At 32.1% G+C, this 20123-nt stretch overlaps 1 protein-coding gene across 1 annotated transcript in view; it reads left to right on the forward strand.

The window, feature by feature from the left end:
• LOC105205336 overlaps nucleotides 1–20123 on the forward strand; it is a 37807-nt gene that overhangs the window by 16797 nt on the left and 887 nt on the right. The gene's annotated exons all lie outside the window — the stretch shown is intronic.

Genomic DNA, 20123 nt, shown 5'->3' on the forward strand with positions numbered 1-20123 from the left:
ATTTATTGTGTATAATTTTTTTATAATTGCCTTACTTATCCATTTTATCCAAATAATTTCTGGTTAAGTTCTTATGTCTTTTCGAAGTCTTCTTTGTTAGATAATTTGACTAATTGTATTGACCTTATATTCTTAATAATTTTTATTTTTATTTTAGAAAGTAGATTTGTTTTGTAAAGAAATCTTTTTTGTAAGAATATACTTGGCTAATATTATTGATCTTATATCTTTTTTGAACAGTTAAATTTGAATAACATTTTTTTTATTAGATACACTTTATACACTTTTTGGTTTTTTTGATAGGATTTTATCCCTTTCTATTTTCTTGGTTTCATTAAAGTTTAATTTACAAACGTTTACATACATCTTCCATGTGCGTGCGTGCGTGCGTGCGTGCGTGCGTGCGTGCGTGTGTGTGCGTGTGTGTGTGTGTGTGTGTGTGTGTGTGTGTGTGTGTGTGTATAAGCTTTTCTGCGAATACAACAAAATATAAATTTCTATTTTGCTCTGTCATATTGAATTAGATATATTTTAATATTATATTAAAAATTTGTTAATATTGGAATTGTGACTGTAGATTCGTCATCAGCGATCAAAAAGCCTATATAGTCATACGGCCTTTATTCATGCGTGGCTCATCAATTTTTTTTATGTACTTGGCGTTGCGACAATATCGCGATACTTAACGTAACTAATTTATGTTATGTATTGTTGATTAGGTTAATGATGACATAAGCATCGACATTGGAGGAGTGCTCGTAGATTTTACACGTTACAGCAGATGCAGTAGAGAAAACTTCAGAAAGTTTACTAGCGCCTTACTTGGCGCGGTATTTTCAAGAGAAATCTTGGCGACTTCCAGTTTAACTGGAAAAATCTCGAATATTCAAAAGGCCGCTGATCCAAATTACAAAAGAAAAGCCAAATTAGATACGAAAAAGTTAGAAGCAATAAAAGGTGAATTATATATATACGAGGTGTGTTCAAAAAGTATCGCGAATTTTGAATTTTCGCGGGTTACGTATATTCGAATTTCGATCTTTTTGTGGCGTTATGATGGTACTCATGTCTCTCACTTATGCCGACAAGCTCGGCCATTTTGAATGTTCACTTAATTGTTGACAGCTGCTTTGCTTGCACGTGTTTTGGATCGTCTTCGATTTTTACCTATTCAAAAAAATGGATCAAAGAATCTGTATCAAATTTTGTGTGAAAAACGAAATTAAGTGCGCGGATGCATTCCGAATGTTGACTGTGGCATACGGAGAAGCTACCTTGGACCGAAGCAACGTTTATCGGTGGTACAAAATGTTCTCAGAAGGCCGAGAAGATGTGAACGACGAAGAGCGTGCCGGACGCCCGAGCACTTCAACAACAGACGAAAAAATTAATGAAGTGGAGAAAATGGTATTGGCCAATCGTCGAATCACCGTTAGAGAAGTTGCTGAGGACCTAAACATATCAATTGGCTCGTGCCATTCGATTTTTATCAATGATTTGGGCATGAGACGGGTCGCCGCGAAATTCGTACCAAAATTGCTCAATTGCGACCAAAAACAGCATCGCATGAACATTGCTAATGAGATGTTGGACTCTGTCCGCGACGACCCAAATTTGCTCCAGAGGGTCATAACTGGTGACGAATCGTGGGTTTATGGTTATGACGTGGAAACCAAAGCTCAATCATCTCAATGGAAGCTGCCGCACGAACCAAGACCGAAAAAAGCGCGCCAAGTTCGGTCGAATGTGAAAGTTTTGCTGACAGTTTTCTTCGATTGCAGGGGCGTGGTGCATCATGAGTTCTTGCCACAGGGTAGAACGGTCAATAAGGAATATTACCTGCAAGTTATGCGCAATTTGCGCGAAGCAATCCGCCAGAAACGCCCGGATTTGTGGAAGAACAAAAATTGGCTTTTGCACCACGATAACGCCCCTGCTCACACATCGTTGCTTGTGCGCGACTTTTTGGCCAAAAACAACACACTAATGATGCCGCAGCCACCGTATTCCCCAGATCTGGCCCCCTGTGACTTTTTCTTGTTCCCTAAACTGAAGAGGCCCATGAAAGGACGACGTTACGCTACGCTTGACGAGATAAAGACGGCATCGAAGGAGGAGCTGAACAAGATAAAAAAAAATGATTTTTTGAAGTGCTTCGAAGATTGGAAAAACCGTTGGCACAAGTGTATAATATCTCATGGGGATTACTTTGAAGGGGACAAAATAGATATTCATGAATAAATAAATAATTTTTGAAAAAACACAAAATTCGCGATACTTTTTGAACACACCTCGTATATATGTAGGGTTAATTTATATAATTATCTTGAATGCGTTGTGTGAAGTTATCCGTCGATATGATTCTCGCTCTTCGAGCAAGCGAAGACGGCGTTAGAAAGCGTCGTTTAGCAACGAATGTAAACGATTGGAAAGAGAGAGTTTGAGTTTGTTTATGATCTGATCTGCGAGTGAGACACAATAAATTTTAATTGCATTTATGCTTGTATTCTTTCCTTTCAAATATTCTACATATTTTTTGGGGGCTCGTCCAGTCGAATTACATAAGGAATACAAGAGATACAAGCGAAATTACGAGTCTAATTGTGAGTGAATCATCAGTGCAATAAAAGTGTATCAGTAAAGAAGAAATAAAGACGTATACAGACAGCGAAGGTGACTCGCACCAGAAATTACAAGACGAAGACGTGATTTAAGACGTATTATTCTGATGATGTCGACACCAGGCCCTAGTGTGTTAGACGACGATCTAAGTGCTAAGTTAGCAGAGATGACGATAGTAAAATTAAAAGACGAATTAAAAAAACGACGATTGAAGACAACGGGACCCAAGAACGAGCTTGTTCTAAGATTGGCAGCAATTATGAGCGTGGAACGCGAACATGGTGGACGACAACATGTAGACAAAGATGAAGAGGAAAGCGTGCAGCAGCAAGATGATGTGAGTGAAAACAGTTCTAGTTCAAGCGACGAAGAAGACGTACTGGTGACTGATCAAAGACATAATGGTGCGAGAAGATCCAGAAGAAACTATTTGTTAACATTCAGAGACGTAGAAGAGTCGATGGAAACTTTTAGTGGAGACAACAAGGTCGACGTAAAGAGGTGGCTTAAAGACTTTGAAGAAATGGCGGTATTATGCGAATGGTCTGATATACAGAAGGTGGCGTACGCAAAGCGACTTCTTCGTGGTTCGGCAAAATTATTTGTGAACTATGAAAAATGTACAAAGACGTGGAAAAAACTACGGAGAGCATTAAGGCGATGCTGGAGTGATGGCCGAACTCCGACGGTCCTGCGCCATCTACTAAGTGGAACTAAAAATGTCGATAATATCGATATTTTTAGATCCATTATCATTTGAGTTCTGCACTCATCCTTGTCTTTTCAACAAGCGAAACCGCCCAACTCAGTACCGTATATTTCGACAGGCACGCTCGGGCCGTCTTGTAGGCGGATGAGTTTACGCGAAACAATTTTTTGTCCGACCTGTTGGGTTTCTGCTGTTGAATAAGGACGTAATGTGTTGGCAATATACATTGCACTTTGACACTACGCTATCTCTTTTCGCTGCAAGTAACAAAAAGAGATTGACGTCAGTCAGACTAAATGTTTAGCACATTTATTGCCATTTCATTAGAAAATGATGTATATAATACATAATACTAAAATTATATTTTCATGTCGAACATAAATATGGCAATATTTTGTAGGCAATATGGAATGAATTCTTCATTCTCATCGCCAATTTTTATGAAACGCAAAAATTTTTCATAGTTTCTCTATTCTCGTTTGCTTATGTTTGCCTATAAGATGAGCAAATACAAACTTAAAATAGTCAGCCCACGATAAACGCTTCTGATAATTAATTAAAAATAGTCAGCCCATGGTAAACGCCTCTGATATCTAATTAATAATAGTCAGCCCACGGTAAACGCCTCTGATATTTAATTAATAATAGTCAGCACACGATAAACGCTTTTGATAATTAATTAAAAATAATCAGTCCACGGTAAACGCCTCTGATATCTAATTAATAATAGTCAGTACACGGTAAACGCCTCTGATATTTAATTAATAATAGTCAGCCCACGGTAAACGCCTCTGATATTTAATTAATAATAGTCAGCCCACGGTAAACGCCTCTGATATTTAATTAATAACAGTCAGCACGCGATAAACGCCTCTGATAATTAATTAAAAATAATCAGCCCACGGTAAACGCCTCTGATATTTAATTAATAATAGTCAGCACACGATAAACGCCTCTGATAATTAATTAAAAATAATCAGCCCACGGTAAACGCCTCTGATATTTAATTAATAACAGTCAGCACACGATAAACGCCTCTGATAATTAATTAAAAATAATCAGCCCACGGTAAACGCCTCTGATATTTAATTAATAATAGTCAGCACACGATAAACGCCTCTGATAATTAATTAAAAATAATCAGCTCACGGTAAACGCCTCTGATATTTAATTAATAATAGTCAGCACACGATAAACGCCTCTGATAATTAATTAAAAATAATCAGCCCACGGTAAACGCCTCTGATATTTAATTAATAATAGTCAGCACACGATAAACACCTCTGATAATTAATTAACCCTTTCAGAATGGTATACATGTGTACCTGGTACACATGTGTACCTAGAAAGGGTTGATAGTCAGCTCACGATAAACGCCTCTGACAGTAAATGATTAATAAAAGTACAGCTTACCACTGTAAACAGTCTGTGATGATAGAAACCTTTTGACATTATATTGTCATTATAGGTATCCTACACTTCTGCATTATATCCTCTTTTGAACAGGGACAGGTTAGGTTAGGTTGACGACATTTAAACACACACTAAAATTTTTATGTCAACTATAACTTCACCGTAATTTTGCGCCCCATCACTTTCCTTTCCCTCTCTCCGATTTCCGCAGCGGTACCGAGACATGTACGTGCGCGCGTTTCTCCCGCGGCCACGCGCTCGCCTGGCCACGAAACATGTCGCGCTGACCGAATCGTCGCGCGCGCCGTGTCACGCCTCGGCTCGTTTCGAAGATCATGCAATAGAACTAGTCTTTTCCTCTCACTCCCTCCGCTCGCTCGCGCGCGATAATCTCGATGGCCCAAGCGCTCAAGAATTCTTTTCACTGTCGTATACATGTTATATATGTGTATATATAAGTGTACAAAAAAATATAAAAATTTACATGTAATATTGTAAATTAAACATTATAGCAAATCATTTAATCTTTCAATAGCATATAAACAATTTCTGTATTATAAAAAAATTTTTTTAATAATTTAAAAAAGTCATGAATTTTATTAATTAATTAAAATTATATGACAAATCATAATAAAAATACGGAATTACTTTTATGTCGAAAACATAATTTTAATTCAATAGTTAATAATTTTAGTTTTTCAATATTATAATAGCCTCGGAATATATTATTGTTTTATGCTATAGAAAAAGAAAATGGTGTGCCATGAAATATTTATATTTTTAATATAATTTATAATTTCATTACATTTTTAATACTAAAATAAAAAAAATTTTTAACTATAATAATAATTTAATATTTATAGTATTCATAACGCAATGTAATAATATTTATTAGTATTGTTCATTAATAACTCTTGTCCTGTAGACCATCTTTCGTCCTCTCATATGTAAAATGTGAAAATAATAATAAATATTATTACGTTTTATTATAACCACTATATATGTGTATCAATATACATATATACTTGTGTGTACTTTACATTATTATGTTCTGAACCCTCTGAAAACTAAAATAAAATTTACATTTTAATGTATTTACGTTTAAATTTTTTAAACATATTTTTTAAAGATAAATATTTTTTTTTAAACATAAATATTATGTACGCTAAAATTGCCTCCATTCATTAAACATTACAATTCACGGAGTCTTCACTCTCATTTATACTTTACATTTTACAGAACTTTTTAGTTTTGGGATATTATATGGATTAAAATTTTAATTAAGAGCTTTAGTAATAAAAGAAAGGTAGTCAATTCAACATTTTATAATTAGAAACTTAGTAATGTACAAAAATTTCCTCACAGGTAAGCACACAGAGCGTTAGAATCACGACAATGTTCAGAATTACTCATATGTGAAAGTTATCGTTCCCAGTCAAAAAAGTGAAATTTTAAACCAGAAAGGTCAGGAAAGAAACAACAGGTTTATCAGCGAGAACCCGCCACTACAAATAACTTTTAATTTATCTATTCGCCATTGGAGCTTTGTTTCATGAGTTATTCAGCTCTAAAGTCTGTTACGATAAACTTTGTGGGAAGTGAAAACTCATTATATATGGGAAAACACATCTAATCATGTTCAGATTATAAAAAAACCAATTACTGCATGAATATTAATCAAAAAATCCGTGTAGCATCGTAAAATAAAATAGTAATTTGTTTAACGAAGTAGAGTTTTCTAGCTATAAAATGCTTTTTTCAGAATTTCATTATCATCATTTTTTACAAAGTTTTACACTTGAAATATTTGTCTATTTTTTGGAATCAGAATAATGTTTGATCAATTTTGTTGTTATGAAGTGTATAATGATAATTATCTTATTTGCTATTTAATTTTTAATAATAGTAATTTGTTTATTTAGGTAGTGGTATATTATTTTTTTAATATTATATGCTATTTGGAATATATATATGTATATATATATATATATATATTTGTTATAGGATAATATTGGATATTGGATAATTGTTAGTCGGTCTTATTAATTTTGGTTATTGTCATACATATATAAGGTAAATGATTCGTTATTCATTGAATTAATTATCAATTTGTAGTTTTATTGTACTTTTCTGTCAGTTCTGAGCCTTGGTTGTATGTTAATTCAATTTATATCTTGTCGCTACTACTGTCAATTCTACCATGACTACCACAAGTCTTTTTGAAGCAATTTTTCGTAATTTACTTTCCTGTATCTCGTTTTTCTTTCTAGTACTAGTGCTAATAAAGCTTGCGTCAAAATCTGTATGACTTGGGAAAACGTATCACTGAGAAAACTTGCTATCTATTTTAGACTTTTTGACATTCGTCGGTCAAAAAATTAGAATTGAACATTAACTTAATTTTCTAGAATTATATAGTTCTTGGTAACTTGACTATCGTTTTCTCTTCTCGAATTAGCAGCAATGGTACTGAAATTAAAGTTTGTATGTTTTGGGAACACAACTGACTGAGAAATCTATTTGTTTTTGACACCTTTGACATCCATCGGTGACAAAATTTGTATGTGGTGTAAAGCTGATTTAAATGATTCTATAGCTTGTGGTCACTCCACTAGTGTTTTTATTCTACATTTAGTGGTAATAAAGCTTATTTAAAATTCTGTATGTGTTGGAAATACGGGTTATTGACAAAATTGAATGTCTATTTTAGCCATGTGATACTCGTCGATCACTAAATTAAAATTTCAACGTTTTATTAATTTTTTAATAATAATACGCTTTGTATCAGCTTGACTATCGTTTTCTTTTCTAGTCTTAGTGGTAATTATGCCAGAATAAAAGTCTGTACACGTTGGAATGCTAATAGCTGAGAAATATGCCATAACATTAAAATTTCAATTTAGTGATCGACGAGTGTCACATGTCTAAAATAGACAATCAATTTTCTCAACAACCCGTGTTCCCAATACATACAGAATTTTAAATAAGCTTTATTACCACTGAATCTAGAATAAAAACACTAGTGGTGTGACCTCAAGCTACAGAATCATTTAAATCAGCTTTACACCACATATAAATTTTGGCACCTTTTAAAAACAGACAGTCAGATTTTTCAGCCAGTTGTGTTCCCAAGACATACAAACTTTAATTCCAGTACCATTGCTACTAATTCGAGAAGAGAAAACAATAGTCGAGTTACCAAGAACTATATAATTCTAGAAAATTAAGTTAATGTTCAATTCTAATTTTTTGACCAACGAATGTCAAAAAGTCTAAAATAGACAGCAAGTTTTCTCAGTGATACGTGTTCCCAAGTCATATAGATTTTGACGCAAGCTTTATTAGCACTAGTACTAGAAAAAAAAACGAGATACAGGCAATTGGAAAGTAAATTACGAAAAATAGCTTCAAAAAGACTTACGGTAGTCATGGTAGAATTGACAGTAGTAGCGACAAGATATAAATTGAATTAACATACAACCAAGGCTCAGAACTGACAGAAAAGTACAATAAAACTACAAATTGATAATTAATTCAATGAATAACGAATCATATACCTTATATATGTATGACAATAACCAAAATTAATAAGACCGACTAACAATTATCCAATATCCAATATTATCCTATAACAAATATATATATATATATATATATATATATATATATATATATATATATATATATATTCCAAATAGCATATAATATTAAAAAAATAATATACCACTATCTAAATAAACAAATTATTATTATTAAAAATTAAATAGCAAATAAGATAATTATCATTATATATTTCATAACAACAAAATTGATCAAACATTATTCTGATTCCGAAAAATAGACAAATATTTCAAGTGTAAAACTTTGTAAAAAATGATGATAATAAAATTCTGAAAAAAGCATTTTATAGCTAGAAAGCTCTACTTCGTTAAACAAATTACTATTTTATTTTACGATGCTACACGAATTTACATTTTTGAAAAGGACATTTTTTAAAAAGAAAGGAAGCAGGAAAGCGCGACACAGATATAGAGATTAAAATAAATAAAATATAAATTATTTAGATGATTATTTATAAAATATTTTAAAGATTTTAATTAGAAATTAAATGTATAATAAATTATGTTATACAAATATATATTTGTATAGCATTTATTTCAATTAACTATCAGTCAAAACTTTACACATTTTTATGTATCATATGAGAGTAATTATTTATCATTTATATTACTAACAAGTAAACTTACCTTTGCCGGACTCACCGATTTCATTGAAACTTTGCACATTTGTAGAGTAGGCGAAAATAATAGACACGTATTTTTTTTATCGGCAATGGTCAACATTAAAGGGGTGAAATCGACCCCCAAAGTTGAGGGTATTAGGGAATCATCATGATGTTACACATAAAAATAATGTACCGATCAACACGAAATCGTTACAAAATGTTTTTTATGTTAAATAGTAAAGTTTACATGTCCGACTTTCCATGTACCCTTGTTGCAAGGGGTAAAACATCCCCCAAAATGGCTTATTTTTGTAGTATTTTGAATATAACAGAAGAAATTATTCTCCGATTTTAATGAAACAAATACCAAATTAAGGAGCAAGAAAAAATAAAAGTTACGTGTTTTTTCTTTTTTCCAAAGAACCAAAATAAGGGGGTGAATCAGCCCTTAAAATAAAATTGTCTTTTCTTGTACTGAAATAATTTCAGTCGCTCTTTGAAAATGTTTTTTATGTTAAATAATAGAGTTTTACATGTACGAATTTCCATGCACCTTTGTTGCAAGAGGGTAAACCACCCTTCTCACGAGAAATTATTATTACGACGAATGGATGACGAAAGCCTATTTACATTTTTATCTATGTCTAATCTATTTATCTAAAAAGTAAAATGCAGAACATTATTTTTTTGTTTTTTAATATTTTAAAAATTTTTTTTTAATTTTTTTAAACTTTTTTAATTTTTAATACTTTTTTTTACCTCTTTTAAATTTATTTTTTTGTATATTTTTAATAGATTATTGTTTATAATTTTTACAATAATGATATGCAAAAAAAAAATTCATTAATGCATAAAGAGTTTGCACACCAAGCACACTTTATAATTGCTACATTATTGCATGACGCACATATAGCTTCACAATTTTTGAAACAATAATCTACGGGATTATCAAATTTAGGTGGTTTTTCCTGTAAATATCCGCTTTTGTACCACGAATATTTAAATAAATTTATAAACCGAGGAGAAGAAAATTGATTATGAATAAGTGACTGGAGTTTAATAATATTGTTTCGCAAATGTAAGTTTACATCGTAGTTATATAAAAGAATCATGTCAGAGAAATGTTTAATATAATTTTTCCAGATTCTGAAACCGAAGACATCGAGAGGTTGAATCATTCCGGTCGTCCCAGCAGGAATTGTTAAAATTTTTATATTTTTGGATAATGTGTCCATTGTTTCTAATTGTTTCGAATTTTGGCCACTCCATGAATTTGCTCTAAAAGCAAAACACTATTATTTTTACAGTTTGGAAGATAAACATTTGTGAACCATGTTTTTACAAGGTTTGTTGTCATTTTACCAGAGTTTGAAGGTAATGCGACAACATTATCAGCTCTAAAAAGATTTTGTTCTACTTGAGGTCCAAATTTTCCATCTTTTTCCTGTAAAATAATTAATAGCGGTGATAAAAGAGAACCACTTGCTGATATGATTGGCTGAATTGTATAACTATGAGTCATAGAACTTATCGATCGTGTTAATGTTTCAATTTTTTGTTTTCCTCGAAAAGATAAAGTACGTCCTGTGTGCATTTCTAAATTAAAACCTGATTGATCAGAATTAAAAACATTTTCTGCTCCAATTAGTAAAAGTTCTGTTTTTACTTTTTCTACAAAATTGCTAGTTTCTGTTTTTAATTTATTAACATTTGTTAAACTTTTCTGCGTTATAAATTTATTAATTTTTCTAGAAACAATATGATGCTTCTGTTTAAAATTATGAATCCATTTATCAGATGCTTTAAAAAAATCTTCCGATAATTGCAATTGATTTCTAGCATTCAAAGCCCATCTGCGAATATCTAAATCATGAATTGGTAAACATTTTTGTAAAGCATCTTCAAATTGAGATAATACATATTCTGATAGTTTTTTTAATTTTTCTTTAGTATTTCCACCTTCTGAAATTTCTTTTTCCCATGTATACAATTGTTGCTTTGATGAAACACGTTTAAATCTTGCTTGAACTGTTGCAAATTTTAATTTATGTTTTTTTCCTGATTTCCAAAATTTTATAACTTTTTGTTTATATTCTTCATCCAAACTTTCTGTTAATTCAATAGATGCACTTAAATTGGAAGTCACAGTATCTTGAATATAATTATCATTATTATTTTCCTTGATTGAAACTGCATCCTGAATAATATCTTCTTCATCAAAATTGAGAGTAGTATACGTTTCAATATACAGGGATTCTTGAATAGCATCTTTTATCAGACTCTCTATATGAAAACTTAAATTTCTTTCAGCTTCGCTAATGACAGATTCAAAGTCATAATGCGGATCATCGAAAGCGATCGCTAATAATTTTAAAACATTCTTTGGATTTAGCGTCATTTTGCAGAAACAGAATTTTAACGAAATAGCAAATCCGTTTTCTATGAACTATTACGGGTCTATATTTATTGATATATGCGATGACTTCGCTCACGAGAGAGTTACGTCCCATGCGCCGCCTAGTGGCACTTCAATGAATTTCATTAATATGCACGTGCATAAAGAATCTAATCCTCGGTTTATAAATTTATTTAAATATTCGTGGTACAAAAGCGGATATTTACAGGAAAAACCACCTAAATTTGATAATCCCGTAGATTATTGTTTCAAAAATTGTGAAGCTATATGTGCGTCATGCAATAATGTAGCAATTATAAAGTGTGCTTGGTGTGCAAACTCTTTATGCATTAATGAATTTTTTTTTGCATATCATTATTGTAAAAATTATAAACAATAATCTATTAAAAATATACAAAAAAATAAATTTAAAAGAGGTAAAAAAAAGTATTAAAAATTAAAAAAGTTTAAAAAAATTAAAAAAAATTTTTTAAATATTAAAAAACAAAAAAATAATGTTTTGCATTAGTTGTACTTTTTAGATAAATAGATTAGACATAGATAAAAATGTAAATAGGCTTTCGTCATCCATTCGTCGTAATAATAATTTCTCGTGAGAAGGGTGGTTTACCCTCTTGCAACAAGGGTGCATGGAAATTCGTACATATAAAACTCTATTATTTAACATAAAAAACATTTTCAAAGAGCGACTGAAATTATTTCAGTACAAGAAAAGACAATTTTATTTTAAGGGCTGATTCACCCCCTTATTTTGGTTCTTTGGAAAAAAGAAAAAACACGTAACTTTTATTTTTTCTTGCTCCTTAATTTGGTATTTGTTTCATTAAAATCGGAGAATAATTTCTTCTGTTATATTCAAAATACTACAAAAATAAGCCATTTTGGGGGATGTTTTACCCCTTGCAACAAGGGTACATGGAAAGTCGGACATGTAAACTTTACTATTTAACATAAAAAACATTTTGTAACGATTTCGTGTTGATCGGTACATTATTTTTATGTGTAACATCATGATGATTCCCTAATACCCTCAACTTTGGGGGTCGATTTCACCCCTTTAATGTTGACCATTGCCGATAAAAAAAAATACGTGTCTATTATTTTCGCCTACTCTACAAATGTGCAAAGTTTCAATGAAATCGGTGAGTCCGGCAAAGGTAGGTTTACTTGTAAGTAGTCAAATCCCTACCTATTTTAAATTATTTTCATTTGGTATTTTTATTTATTAATTTTTAGTAACTAGTCATTTGAAAACACCTTTAAAATACTTCTATAGTATAGTATAGTAAAAAATAACACAAATAAAATTTGCGCCGAACACGTTATGACATGTCTTTTTCAACATTTACTGTGCCTTTGAGATGAATCCTAAGATTTACCAAGTGAATGGTGGTAAAAGTTCGAAATGAACGATGATTACAGAACTGTTCGGACTTGTATTAAGTGTTGGTAAATCTTAGGTTTTACTGGAAAATCTTAGGATTTACCGTAGTTCGGGCTTTTACAGTAACATATATAATTTGTAAATCATTTTTAAATATTTTATGCTAAGTACGTTATTATACCAAAATATTAGGAAGTTTAGAAATGCTTTTGTATTATCAATTAAATTAAAATTTCTCAAGAACACAAATGATATTAACATAAAACAAATGATATATTTGCCATGAAATTTTCAATGTGTGTTTTAAGAACGTCAGAAAAAGTGTTAAATTTTTTAACTGTGTGTCCAATTTTAAGTTAATTTAATTGTAGAAGAACATTTTTGAATTTCTGGTTTTTTTCAATACTACATTTTGCAAAAAAAATTTTGTCCCGAGGAATTGAACCTGGAACCTTCAGCATAGTAATCAAGAATCATGACCGTCCAACTACAAAGGTCAATTTAGAATTTTTCTTCCATAATAGTACTATAGCTGCTAAAAGTGTTGATCTTTTTCTCAAAAATGCTTGAACGAGTTCTATCGCAGTAAATGTATGAATAAATATTACAATTATATCAAATTTCATAAAATCGGTGACTAAAGACCGAGTTTCTTTCGTTAACGCAATACTGAAAAATTTTCGTCGCATGGTCGGAAAATCGAGATTGGAAAAAAAAAAATAATATATATATATATACACACACACACACACACACACATATAAATTGAACGTATGTTCAATATACGTATAATTATTCATGTATATATATATATATATATATATATATATATATATATATATATATATATATACATATATATATACATATATACATATATATATACATATATAAATATATATATATATATATATATATATGTATATAAGTGAAAAACAGAATAGTAATACGTCGCGCGCGCGCGCGCGTCGCAACTCGGTTCCGCAAGACGAAAATCTGAAATCGTTTCACTAAGCTATGCAGTGTTGCCGGCTTGTCCTCATTACAGGATAAGCCGGCAACACTGCAGAGAAAGCGAGAACTCTCGAGACAGAAGAGGATAGTCGAGGAGGAGAGAAACCGCTTGAGAAAGAAGGAGACAGAAGAGCTCCCCACGCATCTTTCTCGCTTGACGCTGGATTAAGAGAGAAAGCATACGACGTGATCGTACATACAAGCAACGGCGCGCCGTTGAGTCGGAGAAGACTCTTCTGTTTCCTTCTCTCTCAAGCGTTTCCTTTCTCTTTCCAACTATCCTCTAACGTTTCGAGCTGTCTGCTTTTCTCTCGTTACAGCTGTAAATACGTAATTTCCGATCTCGATTTACCGACCATGCGACGAAAATTTTTCAGTATTGCGTTAACGAGAGGAACTCGGTTTCTAGTCATTGATTTTATAAAATTTGATATGATTGTAATATTCATTCATACATTTACTGCGATAAAACCCGTTGTTCAAGCATTTTTGAGAAAAAGATCAAATACTTTTAGCAGCTGTAGTACCATTACGGAAGAAGAATCGTAAATTGACCTTTGTGGTTGGACGGTCATGATTCTTGACTATTATGCTGAAGGTTCCAGGTTCGATTCCTCGGGTCAAAAAATTTTTTTTTGTAAAATGTATTAAAAGAAAACCAGAAATTCAAAAATGCTCTTCTACAATAAAATTAACTTAAAATTGGACACAAAATATATGTAAAAACATATGTAAAAATTATTAAACTTTTGTTGACGTTTTTAAAACACTCATTGTAAATTTTTATGGCAAATCTATTTTTTGTGTTCTTGAGAAATTTTAATTGAATTGATAGTAGAAGAGCATTTTTAAATTTCCTAATATTGTATTCCTAATTTGTATAATAACGTATAATTCATAAAAGTATACCAAAATAAAATTATTTTCTTTTAGTATTATATTTTCAACGTTTTTTTCTGGCAACAAAACATGATTTCGAGCATTTATATATACATACATGTGTGTGTGTGTGTGTGTGTGTGTGTGTGTGTGTGTGTAAACAAATATTCAAAGCATTCACATAGATTATAAAATGTGATTGCTTTTATTATGATACATTTTATAATCTAAGTGAATATCAATTTGAATATTTCTCTTAAAAAGAATTTAAAGGTTGCATCAAATTATTGAAAATTGCAAGTTGAAAATTAGAATTTGACCAGTCAGATAATTTGAATTTTGCGTTTTGTTTTGACTGGTTGGATTCTAATTTTTAACTCGCAATTCTCTATATCTAATGCGTAATCTGATACAGACTTTATAGCCGTTATATATTTTTATTATGATTTTACGATCAACGGCATTGTTACGCTAGATGCAAAAATTTTTCTCAGGGCACTAAAAAAGTTTTACGAGCCTGAGTAAGGTCGATAAATTAGGTCGTTGTAATGATCCAGCGATACGCTTCGCTGCAAATTCGATTACAGCGCCGCTCTCAGAATATCGAGCAACTAAACTATAGCTCTCTGCATCAATTCCACGTGCAAATTACATAAACAATTTTCAGACATCCATTTCTTTCATACTAGAGCCTCTAGGACCATTCTGCAAGCGCCATATTGTTCTTTTATTTAATTCATACGCAGTAAACTATTTATTTCATATATACAAAGTCTAAAATTTTTATATGGGGCACATGTTGTCACGAGTCGGCTGCAGAAGCCGATAATTAAACTATAATTTTTTAATTTACTTTCGTTTTTCGTACTAAATTATAGTTTCCCGTGTATGTTTTTGTTACTACTTTAATTGTGGAGAAGGATTTTACGATCTATAAAGCCAATTAAGAGAAATGCCTGTCCAAAAATATGCACGTATACAGACCGGTTCAGCATCGCCTTAACGGAGGAATTCATGGACGCTGTTGACAGTCACGCAGTGCACCAAGAATTGATGCGACGAAAGAAAAAATCAGATGAATCGTATCAAGCATACATTTATAAGATGCTCGAAATCGCGGCGCAAGCAGACGTTGATACAAAGTCGGTGATCCAGTACATCATCGAGGGTATTCAAGACGAACCCGTTAACAAAACGGTGTTACATGGAGCGAAGACGATACGAGAGCTGAAGGAGAGGTTCATTCTGTACGAGGCCATACGAAAAGAAGGAGAGTCAAAAACGAGGCAGCAAAAGACGGAAGAGAATAAAAAGAAAAAGACGATTCGAGACGACATGAACATCACGACATCCACGGAAACGAAGAGATGCTTCAACTGCGGTAGTAAAGATCACGTAAGCAAAGAATGTCCATCAAAAGACAAAGGTGTAAAATGTTTTAAATGTAATGAATTCGGTCATATCGCGAAATCATGTAAAGAAACGGTCGATACACAGAAGAAAGTTGCGCATGTAATTTTCGATAATCTGCGTCAGAAACAGTCAAAACAAGTAAAAATTGCGAATCGGGAATTCACTAGTATAATAGATACGGGAAGTGACATAAGTATAATGAATCGTGAATGCTATGAAAAATTAAGTTGTCCAGAGTTACAAAATAAAATAGTTTTTACCGGTTTAGGAGCACTGAATAATCGGACACACGGGTCGTTTGTAACAAATGTTATTATTGATGACGAAACATATGAAATCTTATTTCACGTCGTGGATAATCATATAATGAAGAACGCAATTTTAATCGGAACTGATTTTTTGAATCAGGTTGAATTACATTCTATAGGAGGACAGATTACAATTTGTAAAATTATTTCAAATTTACCAGAGATATTAAAGATAGATGTAGAAGAAATAAACAATTCAAATGACTTTTCGTACATCAGTGAAAAACATATCCGACAAAAAATAGAAACAATTGCTCAAAATTATAAACCAAAAAAGACACGAGAAATTGGTATTGAAATGACTCTGATTTTAAAAGATGACGTTCCGATTTATCAAAGGCCACGTAGACTGTCTCAACCTGAAAAAGAAGAGGTAGATAGGCAATTAAAAATATGGTTAAATAACGGTATTACCAGGCCATCTATTTCAGAGTATGCAAGTCCGATCGTGTTAGTTAAGAAGAAAAATGGTGATACGAGAATTTGTGTAGACTATAGAAAGCTGAATGATAAAACAGTAAAAGATCGATATCCACTGCCGTTAATTGAGGATCAAATAGATCATTTGCAGGGTGCTGGGATTTACAGTGCTCTTGACCTTGAAAATGGATTCTTTCATGTTAAAGTAGCTGAAGGAAGTAGAAAGTATACTTCATTTATTGTGCCAAATGGCCAATATGAATTTATACGAATGCCGTTTGGGCTTTGCAATTCCCCGGCGGTATTCCAAAAATTCGTGAATGCCGTGTTTAAGGATTTAATAAATGAAGGAACTGTATTAACTTATCTAGATGATCTAATTATTCCCTCGCAAAACATTGAGCAAGCAATTGACGATTTAAAGCGTGTATTAGAAGTAGCAAGTCAAGCCGGACTGATTCTTAACTGGCGAAAATGTCGTTTTATTCAAACAAAGATCGAGTATTTGGGGCATATTATAGAAGGCGGAATGATACGGCCTTCCGAACATAAGACTAATGCGGTAATGAAATTTCCAATCCCGCAATGCGTACGTGACATTCAAAGTTTTCTCGGGCTTACTGGTTATTTTAGGAAATTTATTTTTCGATATTCGATGATAGCTAGGCCGCTGATAAACCTTTTGAAAAATAATACCAAATTTCAGTTTGGACAAGACGAGATACAAGCGTTTCAAAGTTTAAAGTATGCGTTAAGTAATAAACCTGTTTTAAAACTTTATAAACAAGGAGCCGAAGCGGAGTTACACACGGACGCATCAAAGTTCGGTTATGGTGCGATTTTGATGCAGCGGGATCACGCGGATAATAATTTTCATCCGATATATTATATGAGTGGAAAGACCACTCCCGCGGAAGAAAAATATATTAGCTACGAGTTAGAAGTACTTGCAATTATTAAGGCATTAAAGAAATTTAGGATATATTTGTTGGGAATTCCTTTTAAAATTATTACTGATTGCAAGGCATTTACTCTAACGATGAATAAGAAAGATCTAGGCGTGCGTGTGGCTCGGTGGGCTCTAGCGTTAGAAGAATATAATTATAAGATTCAACACAGGACAGCGAAAAGTATGACGCATGTAGATGCATTAAGCCGACATCCTCTTCCAGAAATCTTACTTATAAATGAATGTAACGACAGTCTGATCGCTAGGTTTAAGAAGGCACAAAATAGCGATAAAGATTTACAGCGAATCAGAGAATTAGCAGCACGAGATGAAACCGACGGTTATATATTAAAGAATGATTTATTATATCGAAATGAAGGTGATGATTTATTACTTATCGTACCAAAAATGTTACAAAACACGATAATTAGACAAGCACATGATCAGGGACATTTTAGTATTAGTAAGACAGAAGCAATTATACGAAAAAATTATTGGTTTAAAGAGATGCGTCCGAAAATTGAAAAAATAATAGCGGGTTGTATAAATTGTATTTTAGCCGAGCGGAAGTATGGTCGACAAGAAGGGTTCTTGCATGCGATTAATAAAGGAGATGGACCGTTGGATACGTACCATGTAGATCATTTGGGCCCGATGCCCAGTACAAAAAAAAGTTATCGGCATATTTTTGTAGTAATAGATGCATTTAGTAAGTTTATTTGGCTATATGCTACTAGATCGACTGACACTGCTGAAGTTATAGATCGGTTACGAAAACAATCTACGGTGTTCGGAAATCCGCGAAGAATTGTTTCGGATCATGGCACCGCTTTTACTTCAGGCGCTTTTAAAGAATATTGTAATGACGAAAAAATTCAACATATCCTTACTTCGATAGGGATACCTAGAGGAAACGGGCAGGTAGAGAGAGTGAACCGTACGCTTATACCGCTTTTAACAAAATTATCTACGCCGAAAGCAGATGAATGGTTTAAGTTTTTAACAATCGCGCAGAGATATTTAAATGCAACGCCGAGTCGAAGTACCGATCGAACGCCATTTCAGTTAATGTTTGGAGTTCATATGCGATTAAAAGAGGATCCACAAATACGGGAAATGATCGAAGATGAATGGATAAAGATGTGTGAAGAAGGACGTGATAATATTCGTAGAGAAGCCAAAAAGAAAATCGCGAAAATTCAACAGGAAAATGCAAAAAGTTATAATAAAAAAAGAAAAGAAGCGCGATTATATAAAGAAGGAGATCTTGTTGCGATTAAGAGAACGCAGTTAGGTCCGGGTATTAAATTTAAAAATAAATTTTTAGGTCCGTATCGCGTAATTAAAATTATGCGTAATGATAGATACGTGGTATCAAAAGTCGGTGATCATGAAGGTCCACGCGAAACGTCGACGGCAGCTGATTGTATGAAACTTTGGATACCTGACGATTATGATATTGATGTTATGACTAGCGAAAATGAAATCGAAAATTAAAAGAGCTATAGAAATTAAATTAGAAATAAACATGCTAAATGTGAAAATTTAAACGCTAAAATTGTAACTAAAACTGAATTGTAAGCATTCGAGGACGAATGCCTTTCAGGAATGGCCGAGTTGTAGGGTTAATTTGTATAATTATCTTGAATGCGTTGTGTGAAGTTATCCGTCGATATGATTCTCGCTCTTCGAGCAAGCGAAGACGGCGTTAGAAAGCGTCGTTTAGCAACGAATGTAAACGATTGGAAAGAGAGAGTTTGAGTTTGTTTATGATCTGATCTGCGAGTGAGACACAATAAATTTTAATTGCATTTATGCTTGTATTCTTTCCTTTCAAATATTCTACATATATATATATATATATTTTTATTTTATATGTATTACTTTTATCTGTATTTAAAAAATTTAATTTATTAATATAAATGAAATAATTATTAAAGTATATATGTTTTCTATTTTATTTTTAGCTCATGCAATATCAATTTTTGGATATTTAAATGATGTGGATAAAATTTTCGAGAAAATAGTCCGTGCCAAGTGCAACAATGCTTTTCGTGATAACAAGAACCAACTAAAATAAATAAAATATTAAAATTAATAAGACGTTCCTAAACAAAATATTCAGAATAATAAGATGTTTTTAAATAAAATATTTCTATAAATAAGTATATTTGCGGTATATTCCTATGATGTATTAACTCTTATATATAGTCTATTATAGGTATACTTTACTATATATTTCTATATATTTACTATATATATCTACCACATAAAATAAAAATAAAAGTAAAGTTTGTTAGGCAAAATAACATATTCATGTAATAATATGTATTATTTATAATTTTGGGTTCAATAATATCACGATTACAAA

Source organism: Solenopsis invicta, chromosome 7 (genome assembly GCF_016802725.1).
Source record: "Solenopsis invicta isolate M01_SB chromosome 7, UNIL_Sinv_3.0, whole genome shotgun sequence".
Taxonomy (NCBI): domain Eukaryota; kingdom Metazoa; phylum Arthropoda; class Insecta; order Hymenoptera; family Formicidae; genus Solenopsis; species Solenopsis invicta.